The sequence below is a fragment of the Lipotes vexillifer genome, unplaced genomic scaffold (genome assembly GCF_000442215.2).
Source record: "Lipotes vexillifer unplaced genomic scaffold, Lipotes_vexillifer_v1.1 scaffold1397, whole genome shotgun sequence".
In the NCBI taxonomy this organism is placed as follows: Eukaryota; Metazoa; Chordata; class Mammalia; order Artiodactyla; family Lipotidae; genus Lipotes; species Lipotes vexillifer.
In genome coordinates, this window is record NW_006794257.1 from 239,591 (window position 1) to 254,824 (window position 15,234).

Genomic DNA, 15,234 nt, shown 5'->3' on the forward strand with positions numbered 1-15,234 from the left:
GTAGGGAAAAGTCATGCAAAATCTAAGAATGGATAATAATGTCCCTAACCAATGAGAATGGATTTGTTTGGGCTCTCTCTTTATGAATAAACCAAGAGAGGGAAGCTGTAAGTAGAACCAAATCTGCAGTTTATTATGGCCTTGAATATTTCTATTCAGTTGGCCCGTGCATGAACCATTGCATAGTTGATTCCAAACAGATGTAGAGGCACCTGTTCTAACCAAACACGTTTCACTGGTTCAGTTTTGTCTTCCTAACTCTGGTTTTCTAAAATCCATTTCTTCTTCCTTCAGATTTGTTCACCCATCAGACTTCCCTGTCCAGAACTTGACTAGTCACCCACTCATCTCTCTGTTATACTCATTTCTCTAATTTTAACTTCCTCTGCACACTTGGGAAGTAAACTCTTTATTCCAGCCCAGCCCCACTCTTCGAAATAAAATCCCAATGCTCAAGTCTTATCTCAGGCCCACTGATCTCTAGGTTTACAGCGGATCATTCAATACTATATTAATAGTATACGTTCCATCCATCTCTTGGGGGGAGTAGTTTCAAAAACACTGTCTTACTAGATTCTCACTGGTTCAGGGAACTGAATCTGTACAGATAAGCCTTTAGCACTCACCAAAGATCTGAGTATACACAAATACGCTCAGTTGGAAACTGACGGATGTATTGTATATTTATATAATTTCACTATTAAATGATATGCCCTAGACTGTTCAGAATTACTCAACTTTGATAAAGAACCATGAATTCACATTCTGCTATTGTAGAATTTGATAAGCACTGCTAAATTTGGTCAATAAGTATCTGGATTTCAATAGAGATTTACATCAAAATTTCTCTGTAAGAAGTTTATTTCCAGCCATTGTTCTCCCCTCTCCAAGATAAAAAATTAAGTGATTTTTAGTTATTGAGAAGAGAGATTCAAATTTGGAATTATTAGAGTGTATTATCAACTCCATGCAGAGCCGAAAATAAAAATTATTTTATAGTATGATGTTACTGGTCCACGTAAGCAATCTGTGGTTCTCTCTTTTTAAACAGCAATTTCTCTTTCATGCTAGCATTCAGGTTTTGTCTTTCTTTTCTCTCTGTAGAGAGGTCCACTCATTCCCTCCTGTACCTTCCTCAGTAGTACAAGCTGCCCCCTTAAGTATCACATGCCCTCTACAGCATATACAGAACACTCAACGTTTTCTGTAATTACACCCATTATAGTAAAATTTAATTTTTTAAACCTATTCACATAGAATAAAATAAGGCTCGTTGATGAGGAAAATTATTTCATTGTATTAACCTTAGATTCTGCTTCCATGGAAAAGTGAAATCTCTATTATTTTTATGTTGTCTGACATGTCTGTGGGAAGATTATTTTGTTGGATCACAATATCATTAATGTGAAATCTATATTAGAACCCAAGAATCCATGCAATATTTGTCATAGAAATGGGTAACATTTTTTCAAGTAGAAGAGATAAAAAATAATAATTTTCATGTAGACTACTTGATTAATCCAGACTCTTAACAGGTCATTGGTATGGCCCAACCAGTTTTATATATTTAAAGAAAGAGAAAGTCTCATTTACTTGGCTTTATTTGATAATACCTTTGCTCTGATTACTTTTTGATACATATGCTATACTGTATTCAAAGTCTTATATTGTAAAGGCTGAAAGTGAGAGTATTTTGTAATTCAAAAAATAAAATAAAAAGTACAGTTTTTACATTTTAAATTGATTATACAAATATATTGGTCATTCTTTTGTAAAGTACTACTGTGCATGGAGCACAGCAGGTATACAATACATGGGAGCTATCAGTGACAACATGTTGCATTTATATTGGGTTTTCTGGACAAGTAACTTTTATAACATATTAGAAAAACATTAGAATTTCTCTGTGGGAATTCAGGACTTGACTATCAGACCATAGAAGTAAAAATTTACTAACAATGTTTTCTATGGGGAATAAAACCATAGGGAAGTTAAAATTCAGAACAACTGGGAAGGATCCAAAGTAAAGTAGAAAAAATAAAATAAAATAAAGGCTTATTTAAAAAAAAGACTTTAATTAAAAAGATTATAAGGATTTAGATTATTTTGCCCAGAGAAAAGATGTCAGTTTCAAGAGCACAAGGTTTATTTTTCAGTAAAAACAAAATCTTTCCATTTTTTCTTAGGTTTGTGTCTGAATTCTTTTAATTCGTCAATAAAAAAATCCTTCTGCAAAAGTAACACTAGATTTTCTCTGAATTATCTCTGATATTTTACTGTTAACAGCATTCAAGGCATGGTCCACAATACACACATATTTTCTGTGGTACAAATATATTCAATATTGCCTGTGCGATTGATCAACTTCTCATGAAATCTTTTCTATACTCTTTTTGCCATATTCAGGAAAATGCCCTGATCCAAAGGTTTAATCTAAGAATTAAAAACAGGAAAAATAAAAATATTACCAGTCATTTACTGCCTACTGAGAATGTGTTCCTAGAATTATTCTAGAAAAACTTAGTTAAATAAATCAGTTTAAATAATTTTTTGTATTTCTCTGGATGATCTTACATTTAATGTTCAATGTCTATGAAAACTCAAAGAAGACAGTTATTAAGGTTTTTATTTTATGTTAATCTGGATTGACACCTGGAAGAAAAATTAGTCTAACTTTATTTCATTTCTTTTTATACTTCATTGCGTAGCTTGGGTAGAATACAGCAAATACTGTTTTTTTTTTTTTTTCAAGAACCATAATTCAGGATATTAGTCATTCTCTAACTAAATTTTTAAAAGCAATTGACAAATTGTCTCAATACAGATATTTCTAATTCATATGTGAATATATGTAGGCTTTGTTAATAATTGATATTTCTAATTTTGACTAATGTGTTTATTCAATCATCATATATGTACTGGGGATATACTGTATATCAGTAGACACTGAGCAGAAAAAAGACTAAGACATAGCCCCTGCCTCTAGAACACAAAAATATTCTAAAGTAGAGAAAAATGAATAAACAGGCAATAGGCAATAAGTGAAATTAGCTCTGGAACTATGCTGAACGGACACTTTAGGACGATCAACGAAGAACTTCTGGAGAAGATGGAATCTAAACTGTGTTCTGAAGGATGGAGATACAAGTTATTTTTCAGACAAAGGGAGGGTGATGGGGGAGGATGCAGAGAGAGTTCTGGAAGAAGACAGTGACATGAACAACACAGGAAACAAGAATGCCATGGCACACTTAGAAGTATGGCTGGAGCATGGACTTCCAAGAAAGACTGTGTTGAGAAATGCATGAAGGACCTTAAATGCTATGCTAATAAGTTTGCAGTTTATCCTTACTGTAACAGGGAGCCATTGAAGTATTTTAAGCAGAGCAGTTACAAGATTCTATTCATATCTTACTCATTTTAATGGCAGAGGGGAGAAGAGATTGGAGGGGAGCTAGACTGAAGTTAGGGAAAACTTTAGACTGTTTATTTTGTTCACTTCCTTAAAACTTCTTATGATCACTACTCTATTTTACTCAGAATCTAGAGTCTACATAAATCTGTTATAAGCACACACACATTTTCTTACTCCTAAGTTACAACTTACAGAAATGACCTAAAACAGCAATATGCTCTCAGACATTGTGAACTACAATCTGCAAGGTGTCTTTTTTAGCCTTAATTTTACCTCTAAGTTTAGATTTCAAACACAGGATCACAATGCAATGATGTTTCATTATCAGATAATAATTGTGTCATCATGAATATAATACTAATAATTAATGGATAAAGTCTAGGCATTTGTGAATGATTATTTTATATAGTGAGTAGATTCAAGGTTATGCCCAATAAATAATATGACATTACTCTCATTAATATTCCACTTCTTGAGTAGGAAAAAAAGGTGGAGTGGGGAGGAGCTACAGGTATCAATTTTATGATTTTGAACAACCTGAGACCTGTCTTCTTTATGTACTCATCCGAGTAAGTTGGGTTTATATTTGTATTTGCGGGAAGGTGGAAAGATTAACTGAAATTAAATATTTCAGTAATACTAACAATTTATTGAGAGCGTATTATTTGACAGTCATACTATTGAATGAGTTTGTCCCTACTGCACAAATTAGGACAGAAGACGGGTTAAGCAATCTGCCCAGTGTCAACCGGCTGGGAGGGTGGAGGATGGAGATACAGGTCTCAGAACCACACAGTCTGGCTCCAGAAGCCACATTCTCAAACTCTAATCTATCACAGAAAGAAAACTAAATAAAACCAGCACTTACTTGAAAGTACACTTAAAACCGTAATGCATAAACTATAGGCCTCAATCCGAGGCTGCCTTACCAGCACGGCCACAAGAGCACATATCTAATTTTAATATGCAATGTTTAAAATCTGTCTCTGTTTTGGAGATTCTTACATGTACCAGAGAACTGGGCCGTTTCTTTAACTGATGGCATTTTCGAAATAAATTAGGAGGTCTATGTGTGAGATTATGCAATTTTCTGCAGAACTCAAAAAATAATTTCCATTTTGAATAAACAGTAAATGGGGATTGTCATTTAAAACCTTTTTCTCCTTAACTGGACCTCCAGTAAAAATTATTGCTTACCATTGATTCAAACCTATATAAAATATTCTAAATCAATGTATAATTTTGAATCTTAGAATTTTTAAGCTGCAAAGATCTTAGAAATCATAGGAGACAATACTTCCTTGACAAAAGTGAACCTCATAAAGGGTAAATGAATTGTCAGGGTCATACAGGTGATGGATATCAACTTAGATTGAAAATATAGTTGGAGTTATCTAAATCAAGGGGGTATTGGGGAAAATCAAAAAGAGGGAAAGATATGAGTATAGGCCATTTCCACATAGAAATCTATAATCACTTAATTAAAAATCTAGGCAGAGTGAGAAAAATACTATTTTTCTTCTCCTATTCTAATACATAACTGTTTTCACTTAATAGATACCATAAAAGTATTATCAAAATATTCATTATTTTATTGGAAATAAACTTTGTTCTCCTTTGATGCTTTGCTATATTAAAGTATGCTTCTCAAGAGTACACCTACTTTAATTTCTTCTAGTGATTTATTATCCAAAGGGTATAGGGAACTAAGAACTAGGGTTTTAAAACAATTATTTGTAGAAGCATTTTTTGAATTCCATTAACAAGAGGAAGATATTACTCAATTTCAAAAAACATTAATATTAAAATTACAGATTTTTAATAATTTCACCATTAAATTAGAGGTCACCAGAAAATCATAATTAATAAAGCACCCTCCAGTGCTCACCAAAAAAAAGTAGTGGAGCTCCCTCTATTGAATTATGGTTGAGAAGATATGTCTTGTATTTAAAATCATAATTTTATCTTCAAAACAATTCTATTATAATAATTGTAAATTTTTTCACTTTCTAAGATCTAGTACCTTTCAAATTTTAGAAGCACATATGCAATATCAATTTCTAAGAATAATATTGTAAATTACATATGTCTTTATAATTTTAGAATGTGTTCTTTCTCTTTCACGGTTTTTGTTTGCAGGAAATTACATTTTAAGGCTGCAATTTTCAATTTGCGTTTTTCTTTTGTTTTCCTTGAGTTGGTAAAACTAAAAAGTTATTTGACAGATACTGGGACTATGATACATCCTAATAAGAATATGAATTCCAATTTTGTTATGGAAACTCAAAAATGTAGTTTAATGGAACTAAATATATCTTCCAACCAGTAAAATGCGCTATTACACATATTTTTCTGATATGAATAAACTGGCATTTACTATAATATTGTGATTACTTAAAAATGTGATTCATAATGATTATTATTGGTTGAGAGTCCACTGTGTGCCAGGCACTGAGACATGTGCCATACACTCATTATCTTTTTGAAAATTCATATCAAATGAACTTGATAGTACTGTAATCCTCATTTTACAAAAGAGAAAAAAAGACAAGAGACAGTAATCAAACTAATGCTCTGATACAGAGTCCAAGCTCTTGAGCTCTTGTGCAATGGAATATATGCTATGTATTGACAGTCTGTGAAACCTGTAAGCCTTGACAGTCTATAAAAATTAAGCAATTAGTTTTTAATACCACTGAGGTATAGCCACACTGTACACAAAAAGTCACTACTCAGGCAGTTCAAATCATTTCTAGCTGAACATTTAGGATCAATTCTAAAAAATGATAACCTCTAAACTATACCTGGAAATTCTATTCTGTTTACTGTTTTATCATTTGTTTTAGAAAGAAGACATACTTCTTATCAGCAAAGAGAAAAAAAGTTGAACAGATGCAGGTTTTGTTTTAATAAGCAGATACTTATTTGCCATCCTAGTATGATAAGAAAAACAATTTTATCATATGCTAATAAATCATTTCTAAAGGAAAATTTCTATTTGAGAACAAAATTACCATATACTGGGGTTGGGTTGAGTAGGGGATTAACCCAACAGGGTAAATCCAAATATGTATTGCATTTTACTCTTAGATCTGATATCAAAAGCATTATTCATATTTAGACCCATGCTCATCTCTGCAGAAATATAAAACCTATGCCTTATGACCAACATAAACACTTTTGTTGGGAAGTGTCATACCCATCACCACATAGAGAAAATGCTTGCAGAATGAAGTATAAATGCCACAAGTTTGGACATTTAAAACTAAGTGCTAAGCAGAAACTGCTTTAGTTTCATAAAATTACAGTATGTACATACTAATATTAAGTCCATTATGAGTGTTTGTTGCCTTGTTTTAAAAATATATCTTCAGCATATGCTTGTTGAAAACTCTTCATGTACATATTTTATGTTTTTTTTTAAAATAAAAGTAACTATAAAAATATATTTTACTCCTTTTCACAATAGGTCCAAAAATTACAGGGTGAAACATTTAGTAGCACTGATTTTTTTAATAAATTTACAGAAGATGGTATTTTTATCAGCTCATAAACAATTTTGACAAGCCTGTTAAAACAAACTTGTTGGAAGAAATGTTCAAAATATGATTTACTTAAAAATAACTGAAGTCTGTTTAGTAAAACTATTAAACTGGGTTTACAAAATGGCATTAGTTAGACGTATATTGCATCTACAATGAACAAACACGAATATTTGGAAACCATTTGTGTAATGAAAAACATTATCAACTACACTTAAGGTTCACATCTTGTTGCCTGTTAATCCACTGCTTCAGTTAATCTCATATCACAGAGTATGAATCTTCTAAAATGGAAGAAAATATGGCTTACAATTACATGGTTTATGTTCTAAAAGTTACCCATCTTATGTGGAAAGAGCAATGATAATAATTCATAATAAATGCACTTCTTTCCTGCATTTGTGGCTCCATCTCATGTATAAAAATTTAGGCACAAATCTGTCTATAGCTTTTGCCTTACATATGAGTGTGTGTGCCTATTACTCCTATAATTCTCATTTTTTCCATAAACTTTAAATAAATAAGAACCAACATATCCTGGTTTTTAAGAAGTTATAGTAATAGTACAGAGTTATGGAGGAAGTATGGGGAAGGTACATCCCCATATACTTTAGCGGGGACTAAAGATACTCTTTTTTAAATAGAGATATATTTGAGATATATTTGTTTTAGGTGTACAGTATAATGATTTGATAGATGTATATATTGCAAAAATGATTACCACAATAAGTTTAGTTAACATTCATCACCACATATAGTTACAATCATTTCTTGTGATGAGAACTTTTAAGATCTACTTTCTCAGCAACTTTCAAATATACAATATAGTATATACTCTTTGAACCATAATTTTAGAATTTCTTTCTAAACAAAAAATACACATATTCTTTGACTCAGCAATTTCACTTCTAAGACATTTTCCTGCCAACATAATTGCTCATATGGACAAGAACAAGTATTAAGATGTCCACTGATGTATTGTTTGTAACAAATAGATTAGAAACAACCTACATTTCCAAAAGCTGGGGAAACGGTTAGTTATGGTGTGTACAATAAACTCCAATACACCATGTTAAAAAATGAGGTAGAGCTATATGTGCTGATATTAGATATTCTCTTCATCTCCAACATGTGCTGCAAAGTGAAAAAGGAAAGGTACAGTATGTTCTCACTAGATATGTTTAAAGGGTGGGAAGTTTATATGCAGATATGTGATAGTATATAAGCATTTGAATAAAATCAAAGAGATCCTCTTCTGAACCCCGTAACTGGCAAGTAAATTGGGGAAATTACAAAACAAGTATTTGAACAACTTCAAGGAATTCCTGGTCACCTCCAGGAGTTAGAGCCATGTTCCTCCTCCTTAGTGTCTTCACTCATTCCATTCTCTCAGCCCATATCTTCTGTTTGATTATTTCTCATCTCGTACTTCAGATATCACTTCCTGAAAGAACTTTTCTGAGTTTTTCCTAAACTCCAGACCAAATTTGGCCACACTGATGTAAAATGCTCTTTATGTGCCCTTGCCGTACTTAGCAAAAGTTCTAGCAAATAATTATATAATTAGTTGACTGATGTCTGTTTCCCAGAGAGAACATAATTTCTTGGAGAGACAGTGGACCTTGGCTATTTAGTAACTAGTTCATGGCAGTATCCCCAGCACCAAGCCCAATGCTTTGCACATATTGAGCACAATAAATATTTATTGAATGCTATTATTATATGTTGAATGGTTAATTGACAAGAGTTTTAATTTTGGATTGGTTAACAGTATGACCTTAGGCAAGTAGCTTAGTAATTTTAAGGCTCTTCATAGCTCCAAAACCTTGAACCTATGGGTCTAAACATACATCAAACTAAGAACATTGTTGTCTCTAAAAATGGTGGTTAATCTTCTACTGAATTTTAGGTAATCTCTTTACCTGTATCTTCATCTATCTCACCTGTCAAATAAGAGAACTGAACAAGATAGACATCTAAGGCACCTTCTCATTTTTCCAATAACCCCTCTTCTACCACATTTTAGCTTCTGATCATGAATTGCCTGCCTTTAACCCTTCAATTTCTCTCTCTCTCTCTCCCTACACACACACACACACACACACACACACACACACACACACACACACACACACACACATATACACTTTCCATAATTTTATTCCTGGGGAAGATAAAGTTTGAGCAGTAGGAAACAGTACTCTTACTGGACGCTGCTCTATAATATATGAGCCTCTATCATATTTCTTGCCCAATAATCTGAAAGAAGAGGGTGTAGACTGTGAATATGGGGCTGAGGATCTGCAGTAAGGGTCCCTGCTGTTGCCATAACCCTCACTACTATCCTGAGAGGTAGACTTCCATCAAGAGAACTAGCCTAGGGAAGCCTATTAGAAAATGAAAGACCATGGAGAAAAATTATTTTTTCCTGAACAACAACCAGCCAAATCCCAGAAGCAAAGCTTCATAGGTTGACCCACAGCAGACTACAGTAGAATGGCATGGAGCTAAAATCAGAAAAGCATCCAACTGTCCAGCTTAAATTGCCAAACTGCAAAATAATGAACTACATAAAATGGTTGCTGTTTTAAACCACTTTATTTTGGAGTACTTTATTATGTGGCATAGTTAACTGATACACTGTGGTTCAAAATTTTAATAAGAGTAGCAAGACTTATTTTTCTGTTTTTTGCTTGATTTGGAGCTAGGCAAATTTTATAGCCAGAAACCTCCCTACTATTAGGGAAAGTACTTGGGAATATGCTGACAAGAGTTTTAGCCACAGTGTCCAATGCCTACTCCCTTCAATCCGTCTTATTAAGGACAAATCTATGGCATCCTTTACCCGTGTGCTTAGAAAATACCCTCTCACCTTTCCTACGTCCATCTGCTTTTGGAGTTTTCTTAATATCTGGGAGACTCAGAGATATTTGAACCAAATAACATGTGGGTGATCAATTAGGAATAGTCAGTCTTGGCACCAACTGTTCTGGCTATATTGTTGGCTGTCCCAAGTCAGGTCACCATGTCTAACTGATACAACTGTAGTTCACATGTACAAAAAGACTTGAGACCCTCCTTCAATTTTATAGACATCCTTGGTAATTTATTTTTAGATCTAAATTGATAGTGGAGCTACTGAGAAACCTCACAGAAGAACAGAATGGGAATTGTGCAGTTGGCTAAGAAAGGATTTCAGTATCAAATTGAAACAGGCCTTCCCTAGATAACTGCATGGCTAAGTATAGCTCCCAGGTGAATTTCAAACATCATTATTCTCTTGGCATCTCAGGTCGATTCGGTTTCCACTCCAATCCATGGAATCCTTAATGTTCCACACCTACTACAATATTCTGGGGTTCCAGCCATAACCTTATATCTCTTATACTTGATATTAAAGAGGCATATAACCCCTTATTGATACTTCACTATAGCTGATACTTAAATAAAAAAGGTTAGAAATATTCAGTTTGTCAGGTTGAGGAATGTCTTATAGTTAAGTATTCTATGACAGACACATAGACAGTCAAGTCATTAACCATTATTGTGTTCATCAGATTTGCCATCCAAAATGCACTTTTGAGAATAAAAAGGGTACCATTAATAATCGAATAAACCAGGCATAAACCAGGAGTGTCTTGGATATACCAGGATGTATGGATCATGGAGTGATAGAGAACAGAGCTTTAGGGGAAAAAAGGCAAGGAAGCAAGCCAGGGAAACTGGACAGCTGTCTAATTTCTGATTAGTCTATTCTCCCACAATTTTGTTTCATTTTATTGCAATGCTAGAAAATCAGACACAGTCATGTTCATTGAAGTACCTCAACTCAAAGTTGAATTATGTAATCCTTTGATTAGAAACTATTTTGGATTTTGCACAACTCTGATTGCCCCTTGAATGGAATGGATAATTGAAAACTGACTGGATAAATAAGAGAGGAAGCAGTAAAAGCTAATTTCATTCTTGGAACATACACTACAATAATGGGCTATGATAATAGGTTACCATAAAACAATTACTGAATACCATAGCACAAATGGAACTAGTCCTAGCTGAAATATATATGGTATTCTGTCTAATAAGGTTGGGGGGAAAGAACATACATTTTGTTATTTAAACAGAGAAATAAGCTGGATGAAAATATCAGTAACTCCAAATATACGATAACATTTTGTACAGTATAGGGATACTTGTAATAATTGTACGATTTAACCTTATCAAAGAGCCTATAATATTCTCTTCTTAAACATAGAAGATATATTTTAGTCTTGGCTTTGTTCTCCACAGGGAAAGGAAACTTCTGCCCTAATAAAAAAAAGTAATGAGAAATATAAATGGACATTTTCCTGGACATTTTATTGAAAATAAAAATGAGCTGATATCCAAAAGTAATAACCAAATAAATATTAATTCATCACATAACACTGCCAAGAAATTTTTCTTTAGTATTCCAGTGAGTTAGCTCGTCTTAATATGCCACATACACTCATGTGTGAGAAATAAAATGGGCCTTTTGAAAACCTAACAGTGAAGAATAAAATGAACACTTTGAGAAGAACTAAATTTAAGTTTCCATGTATACACACAGGTACAGAGATACTCTTTTATCATATCTGTACCTATGTTGCTCTCCTGCGTATTTGGGGTAACATGTTGCATGTGTCAGAGAGCTAGAACTCTTTGATGATGTTTTATGTGAAATAGATGGCCAGAACAAAAAGAGGTGTGTTTGGGAATATAAAACAAGGTGATTATAAAGCATTTAAAATGCTATATGACAAAAAGCTGCCATCTTACACTAAGCAATGCTGACAACTTAGTGCTCAGTTTTACAGAGGCCTATATTTAGTGTCATGAAAACTTGAGGGAGAAAAAAAGAAAAGAAACATTTTTGCCTGCTTTTAATAAAATGGTCAAAGTGATAATTAAGTGGAATAAATTAAAATGTGTTATTCTATTAAGAATATAATAAAGGTCTTAATATAGCATGTTTTACTTGAAAAATTCAAAATGCTGAGCAAGGGAGTTACTAATCTCACCAAAATCAGAACAATGTACTACATAGGGAGATAATTTTACAGATGGGAAATAAAAAGGAGTATAAAAATAACTTCCCCCAAGTTTACAACATTCTTATGCAGCACAGCTAATAACTGAACACATGAGTACTGACTCCATTATAAAGAATTTTTTGTTGACACTTAGGAGTCTTAAAGTAGGTTTTTATTGATTTTCTTCTTTTTAATAAGTCCACAGTAAACAAGCATTTTCTTCTAAATTTCTATTTTAAAAGATATGCTAGTTTGAATTTTCTAAAAAGTCAGAAAAAGTTTGGAATCTAGTCATGAAAATATTTTGGATTTCTACAGATTTGAAAACAATGGGAAAGCATTATTATTTTCTATTTCCTTCTGTATTGTACTTACAACTATGGAGCAAATCAAATTCTTTGTTTAGGAGCCTTTTTAGGGTGTACATGTAAGGCTTTGTCACATAAACATATCATCAACCATCACTGACATTTTATTCTAGGAACTATATATGAAGTTTAAATAGAGCCAGTCTTCCAGAAGGGATGGGTTGCATAAATGGTTTTCTGTTTTGTTTTGCTTTGTTATGACTAAAGCCCTTTCTGACTGTTGGGGTCTCTTTTCCTAGGAGAATGGGAGACTAATTCTCTCCAGTATACATTTTTTTAATAGCCTTATTCAGGCTTGGAGGAGTAATCACAAGATACAAGTTTATAAAAGTAGGAAAAAAGACAGAAAGCTAGCAATTGGGAGCCACTGACATTTTTCTAGTAATACAACTTATATGAATCGTGTCTGTCCAGGGTGTCTGAAAGCATTAGAAAAATACAGTTGGAAAATGACTCTGCCTTGCCTAAATGGGCTTTTTACCCTAGGTCATTAGAAACAAACGGTTGAGCTGGCAGAGCTCTCAGAGAGCAGAGCCTTAGTCCACCCTTTTCCTTACACATGAGAATCCTGAAACCCAAAATGGTGAAATGACTTGCTCAACTGCCTGAAGGTAAATGGTCCCAAAACAAACCTAGGAAAGCAGTCTACTGAAAATAGTGCCCCACTAAATCATAAATTGCTATTGGATTAAATAAATAATCAAAGAAAAAGCAGTATTACTGCCTACTAAGCAGTCTGCAGTTTTGAAATTATAAATTTTAATAGTCCCACATCAGTTAGTCTGAAAGGACATTATTTGAATTGATGCTTTTTCCAAGGCCTATTGAGATAAACGGATACATTCCAAACATGATAACCCACTGAAAAAAAAAGCTTTAAGTGTGCTTACGTCTTGGAATGAACTTTTTATCAGTGAGCAATTAAGAAACATTCCAGAGGGGGTGCACACAGATGATCCAAGAGAAGAAACAGTTCAGGGCCCATCTCCTTGTTGTAAAAAATCAAGGAAGGCCTTTTTTTTTTTAAGCAATACAAAATGTTACCACAGGCTGACGCTCTTTCTACGAGAATAATAAAATTCTTGCTCCCTCGGATGCTGAGCTCATACTTCGTTGCCTTCGTCTCCGAATTCAGTTTCCGTGGTTCATAGATAATTCTCCTCCTGCCTTCAAAACAGGTAACATGCCATGCCTAAAATATATCCATGGCTACGTAGCGACTACAGACCGACAGACCTGCAGAGGCAGTTTCACAAACTCTAGTTTTTGTTCTCTAGGTCTGGACACACTATCAAAACCGCTCCGGAAATGAAGAGCTGCAGGCGGGCCAGCCCTTCATTCAGTCCCTTTGCCTAAGCCAGCTATTGGTGCTGCATCCCCTCCGGGCTCAGCGGTGCAGAAGGCTCTGGAGGAGGAGCTCTTGCCGTCCAGGACTTGCACCCTGAGTCTGGACGTGGCGCTTTTAGTGCCATAATTCTTTCTTTTAAAACACACTGACGCCGCACCGAAAATCTGGCGCATTTGCCAGCCGGGTAATTTCAAGGAAAGCGCTGATCTGAGGGTCTGAGTCTCCTGACCCGCAGATCAGCAGAGGGTAGGCGGCGGTGAGAGAGCCCGCCCCTCTAGCTGAAAGCGCGCAGCTGGGTGCCGGCTAGAAACGCGCGAGCTTGCTGCGTCAAAAGAATCCCCGCGAAGATCAGAAGGAGGAACCTCTCCCTTTTTAGCAGTTACATGTGCGGAAAAACCTGTCCTCTGAAGTGGCCCAACTGAAAATAAATTCCGGCACGGAAAAGGAAACTGGGCGTGTGCCTGTGGTCCGAGCGTGGTGGTGTAGATGAGACTACGCTCTCCAAGTGGCGAGGGGGTTAAACCGAAAACCAGCTGTGGGACTGTGGGCGTGTGGATCTTCGCACTGAACAAACTACAGAACCCTCATCCTCCCTCCTCTCTCCCCTCGGCTCCAGAGTGAGTGCCCCTCCTTCTCACACCAGACACTGGGATCAGGAAAAAGTGAAATCCGTACAGTACCAAAGCCAAGGGGGGGTCTCTCCTTCCCACCTCCCCGGGGGTTCTCACGCCCCTCCACCTGCTTTTAAATCCTGTTCGACTCTCGATTCACAGTCCCAGCCCCAGAGCCGGTGATCTGTCACAGACGCCTCTTGCTCCAGCCTCAAGACAGCAGGTGAGCTCATTACCTCGACTCGAAATGGAACTTTAAAAATGAGATCAGAACGGGAGGGGGCACGCACCTCGCGCGTACACCACCACCAACACACACCGCGGCGGCAGTTCACAAACACTAGGGATCTGCAGGCTCTAACCCTGAGCCCCACTCTCCCTTTTCTGGGAGAGCTCCAGAGGCTTTCAAACCTCTTCTTTGACCTCAGCATGCCAACAACTGAAGGGATGTGCAGAAATTAAAGACGCGAAAAGGAAGTGAGTTTTCCTTTGATAAAAACTAAAGAAAGGGGCAAGAGTACAAACAGAAGCCGAAATAACAAGAAGTAGGAGTTTTATTTGCAATTGTCTACGACGGGCTAGAGATCAAAACTTCAAAGGGAGAAAAAAAATTTCCCCCCGAATCTTCATGTCTAGCGAAAAATTAACCTGCTGCTCGGTCAAGCGACGGAGAGCACGCAGAATTTCCTGTTAGGGTCAACTCACTTCAGCCACCCGGCGGGTCTCAGGATGACAGTGCCAGGGTACGTCCCTAAGGGCAAGGAAAGAGATTCCCAGGCGAGATATATTAATTGTTGGGGCTTTTGCCTTTTTTTTTTTTTTTTTTTTTTTTTTTGCGGTATGCGGGCCTCTCACTGTTGTGGCCTCTCCCCTTGTGGAGCACAGGCTCCGGACGC

General features: G+C 35.5%; 1 protein-coding gene across 2 annotated transcripts in view; it reads right to left on the minus strand.

Annotated features, from left to right (window-relative positions):
- The window catches only part of ALCAM (activated leukocyte cell adhesion molecule), a 207,389-nt gene that overhangs the window by 190,521 nt on the left and 1,634 nt on the right, over positions 1–15,234 (minus strand). The window lies entirely within an intron of this gene.